Source organism: Salmo salar, chromosome 13 (genome assembly GCF_965601325.2).
Source record: "Salmo salar chromosome 13, fSalSal1, whole genome shotgun sequence".
NCBI lineage: Eukaryota > Metazoa > Chordata > Actinopteri > Salmoniformes > Salmonidae > Salmo > Salmo salar.
Window position 1 is genome coordinate 90,489,776 of NC_138303.1, and position 5,501 is coordinate 90,495,276.

The window sequence follows — 5,501 nt, forward strand, 5'->3', positions numbered from 1 at the left end:
AGAAACTTTAGGGTGTTTTCTTTCCAAATCAAACAATTATATGCATATTCTAGTTTCTGGGCAGTAGTAATAACCAGATTAAATCGGGTACGTTTTTTATCCGGATGTGAAAATACTGCCCCCTACCCTAGAGAGGTTAACAGGTGTGCTTTCTCAAAACTTAATTTGTGGAATTTCTTTCCTTCTTAATGCGTTTGAGCCAATCAGTTGTGTTGTGACAAGGTAGGGGGGTATACAGAAGATAGCCCTATTTGGTAAAAGACCAAGTCAATATTTTAAGAACAGCTCAAATAAGCAAAAGGAAACGACAGCCCATCATTTCTTTAAGACATAAAGGTCAGTCAATACGGAAACATGAATGGAAGACCCAGAGTTACCTCTGCCGCAGAGGATAAGTTCATTAGAGTTACCAGCCTCAAGTAACAGACACATCTCAACATCAGCTGTTCAGAGGAGACTATGTGAATCAGGCCTTCATGGTCAAAATGCTGCGAAGAAACCACTACTAAAGGACACCAATAAGAAGAAGAGGCTTGCTTGGGCCAAGAAACACAAGCAATGGTGGAAATTTGTCCTTTGGTCTGGAGTCCAAATTTGATATTTTTGGTTCCAACCGCCGTGTCTTTGGGAGACGCGGTGTGGGTGAACGGATGATCTCCGCATGTGTATATCCCACCGTAAAGCATGGAGGAGGAGGTGTTATGGTGTGGTGGTGCTTTGCTGGTGACACTGTCTGTGATTTATTTAGAATTCAAGGCACACTTAACCAGCATGGCTACCACAGCATTCTACAGCGACACGCATCTGGTTTGTGCTTAGTGGGACAATCATTTGTTTTTCAACAGGACAATGACCCAACACACCTCCCGGCTGTGTAAGGGCTTTACCAAGAAGGAGAGTGAAGTATTGCTGCATCAGATGACCTGGCCTCCACAATCACCCGACCTCAACCAAATTGAGATGGTTTGGGATGAGTCTGACCGCAGAGTGAAGGAAAAGCAGCCATGTGGGAAAAGTGCTCCGCATATGTGGGAACTCCTTCAAGACTGTTGGAAAAGCATTCCAGGTGAAGCTGGTAGAGAGAATGCCAAGAGTGTGCAAAGCTGCCATGAAGGCAAAGGGTGGCTATTTGAAGAATCTCAAATATAAAATATATTTTGATTTGTTTAACTTCTTATGGCTTGGGGGCAGTATTTCGACGTCTGGATGAGAAGCGTGCCCAAAGTACACTGCCTGTTACTCAGGCCCAGAAGCTAGGATATGCATATCATTGGTAGATTTGGATAGAAAACACCCTAAAGTTTCGAAAACTGTTAAAATAATGTCTGTGAGTATAACAGAACTGATATGGCAGGCAAACACCTGAGGAAAATCCATCCAGGAAGTGGGATTTTTATAATGTGGGTATTTTCAATTGAACTCCTATAGAGTATCTAATGGGTTAGGACCTAGATTGCAGTTCCTATGGCTTCCACTAGATGTCAACAGTCTTTAGACATTGTTTCAGGCTTGTTTTCTGAAAAATGAAGAAGAATGAGACCTTTCTGTCAGTGGATTGTAGAATCATGCAGGGGCTGTTTGCACGCATGACCGAGTGCGCACCGTTCGTTGTTTTTCCTTTCTATTGAATACGCTATTGTCCAGTAGAAATATTATCGATTATTTAGACAATTGACAACCTGAGGATTAATTATAAACATCGTTTGACATGTTTTGACGAACTTTACCAGTACTATTAGGATGTATTTGTCTGCATGTTTTGACCGCCTTTGAGCCAGTGGATTACTGAACAAAACGCACCAACAAAACAGAGTTTTTGGAATATAAAGAGGGATTTTATCGAACAAAACAAACATTTATTGTGTAGCTGGGACTCTTGTGACTGCAACCATATGAAGATCTTCAAAGGTAAGTGATTCATTTTATCGCTATTTCTGACTTTTGTAATTCCTTTACTTGGTTGTAAAATGTTTGTATGCTTTTGTAAGTGGGGCTCTGTTCTCAGATAATCGCATGGTATGCTTTCGCCGTAAAGTCTTTTTGAAATCTGACAAAGTGGCTGGATTAACAAGAAGTCAATCTTTAAGCCGATGTACAACACTTGTATTTTTTATGAATGTTTATTATGACTATTTCTGTATTTTGAATTTGGAGCTCTGCAATTTCACCGGATGTTGTTGAGGTGGGTCGCTAGCGGAACGCCTGTGCCAGAAAGGTTAAAACTTTTTTGGTTACTACGTGATTCCATATGTACTATTTCATAGTTTTGATGTCTTCACTATTATTCTACAATGTAGAAAAAAGTAAAAAAAATAAGAACCTGTGAATGAGTAGGTGTTCTAAAACTTTTGACAGGTAGTGTAGAACAATTGAGGCTAAAGGGTTAGAAATGCTTATAGATTCTAACCTGGTTTTGTCCTGTAGGTGGCACTTTCTGTTATTTTCAAGGGATGGGTCCCAACCTCTTAAGGGCCCTAGGATCCATGTGTATGCGGGTGCTCTGTCAGTCACAGAAACAACATCCATACTCGGAATGGGGGAGGTTTTGCGGGATGAAAATAGTAGGACAACTGGTATTTTTGGTATTTTATTAGGATCCCCATTAGCTGTTGCAAAAGCAGCAGCTACTCTTCCTGGGGTCCACACAAAACATGAAACATAATACAGAATGACATAGTACAGAACATCAATAGACAAGAACAGCTCAAGGACAGAACTACATACATATATTTTTTTAAAGGTACATGAACATTCATATCAATGCATACACACAAACTTTCTAGGTCAAATAGGGGACAGGCGTTGTGCCGCGAGATGTTGCTTTATTCGTTTTTTGAAACCAGGTTTGCTGTTTTGAGCAATGTGAGCTGGAAGGAAGTTCTTTGCTCTGGATTTGGGGACAGTGAAAAGACCCCTGGTGGCATGTCTGGTGGGATAAGTGTGTGTGTCAGAGCTGTGTGTAAGTTAACTATGCAAGCAACTTGGGATTTTCATCACATTGATGTTTCTTATAAAAAGGAGTGATGCAGTCAGTCTCTCCTCAAATCTTAGCCAAGAGAGACTGGCATGCATAGTATTTATATCAGCCCTCTGATTACAATTAAGAGCAAAATGTGTCGCTCTGTTCTGGGCCAGCTGCAGCTTAACTAGGTCTTTCCTTGCAGCACTGGAACACACGACTGGACAATAATCAAGATTAGACAAAACTAGAGCCTGCAGAACTTGCTTTTTGGAGTGTGGTGTCAAAAAAGCAGAGCATCTCTTTGTTATGGACAGACCTCTCCCTATCTTTATAGCCATTGAATCTATATGTTTTGACCATGACAGTTTACAATCTAAAGTAACGCCAAGTAATTTAGTCTCCTCAACTTGTTCAACAGCCACACCATTTATTACCAGATTCAGCTGAGGTCTAGAACTTAAGGAATGATTTGTACCAAATAGAATGCTCTTAGTTTTAGAGATGTTCAGGACCAGTTTATTACTGGCCCCCATTCCAAAACAGACTGCAACGCTTTGTTAAGGGTGTCAGTGACTTCATTAACTGTGTTTGCTGATGTGTATATGGTTGAATCATCAGCATACATGGACTCACATGCTTTGTTTAATGCCAGTGGCAGGTCGTTGGGAAAAATAGAAAATAGTAGAGGGCCTAGAGAGCTGCTCTGCGGTACACCATCCTTTACATGTTTGACATTAGAGAAGCTTCCATTAAAGAAAACCCTTTGAGTTCTATTAGATAGATCACTCTGAATCCACGATATGGCTGAGGTTGAAAAGCCATAACACATATGTTTTTTCAACAACAGGTTATTGTCAATAATATCAAAGACTGCACTGAAATCTAACAGTAGAGCTCCCACAATCTTCTTATTATCAATTTCTTTCATTATATGTTTTTTATGCATGAATACAGTTGCTCACTGTTCATTGTTGACAATTCCTGCCTAAGTGTGCCCACTTTGCCAATGAAATAATCATTAAAATAATTGACAACATCAAATGGTTTCATGATGAATAAGCCATCTGATTTGATGAAAGATGAGTTGAGTTTGTCTTTCTGCCCATAATTACATTTAAAGTACTCCAAAGTTTTTCCCATCATTCTTTATATCATTGATCTTGGCTTCATAATACAGTTTTGTTAATGGAATTGTATATCTTAATGATAATAATTAGCAATCAATAAGCCTTGACTAATCCCCAGGGTTTGTAAGACACTGGGTTTAAGAATAATTAGGCAAGGACTCAGCTTTCTGCAAAAGGTCTTCAGTTTATTCAGAGAACGTTCTGAGGTCCAAATAAGAAAACATCATTATATACCAGGCTCCTCATTTACGCACACTCCTCCACACAAACCGTAGTTAACCTATGCACATACATACACACAAATATAGGATGTATGTTTCACTCCCCGGATTTCTCACAACCGTTAATCACTATCCAGCGCTGCCCGTTCCTTTCCCCTGAGATTAGAGAAATCTTGGAGTTACCTCCCTGCTAAAACACCCCGGCTTAAAACACACACACACACATTTTGTCCCGGCCCTCTACTAGACCTTATGGGACTAACCATTCAGTACCTTAATTATTCATGATCCATGCTACACAACTACTAATTAATAATGGATTATTGATTCATTTACCTTTATTAGATAATTATCTTATCAAGTTTCTTCTTCTTTTTGTTGAGTTTAGTCACATAATTTCTAAATGTGCAGTAAATAAGTCAGTCAGATATGCAGCCAGAATTATTATGCACTCATTTTTCCTCATCTCTTTCAACCATACAGTTTTCAATTCCTCATCAATCCATGGAGCCTTAACTGTTCTAACAGTCAGTTTCATAACAGGTATATGTTTATCAATAATTGGAAGAAGCAATTTTATAAATTCATTAAGTGCAGCGTCTGGATGCTCCTCATTAATCACATCAGAGGTCTACTTAGAGTCAGCTGGAGTGACAGTATGTTAAGCAGGCATCTATCATGGTACATCTACATGGATAATGGACAGGTATTGATTCTGCTGCAACTTGGTAGGTATGGAAAAGTATCTCAAAATGGTGGCTAGGATAGTTGTAAGTACAGCGCATTATGAAAGTATTCAGACCCCTTGAATTTTTCAACATTTGTTACGTTACAGCCTTATTTTAAAATTGATGAAATTGTTTTTTCAATCTCCACACAATACCCCATAATGACAAAGCAAAACGTTTTTAGAAATATTCTCACATTATATATTTTTTTGTTGTTGAAATATTACATTGACATAAGTATTCAGACACTTTACTCAGTACTTTGTTGAAGCACCTTTGGAATTGATTTCAGCCTCGAGTCTTCTTGGGTATGACGCTACAAGCTTGGCAGACCTGTATTTGGGGAGTTTCTCCCATTCTTCTCTGCAGATCCTCTCAAGCTCTGTCAGGTTGGATAGGGAGTGTTGCTGCACAGCTTTTTTCAGGTCTCTCCAGAGATGTTAGATGGGGTTCAAGTCCGGGC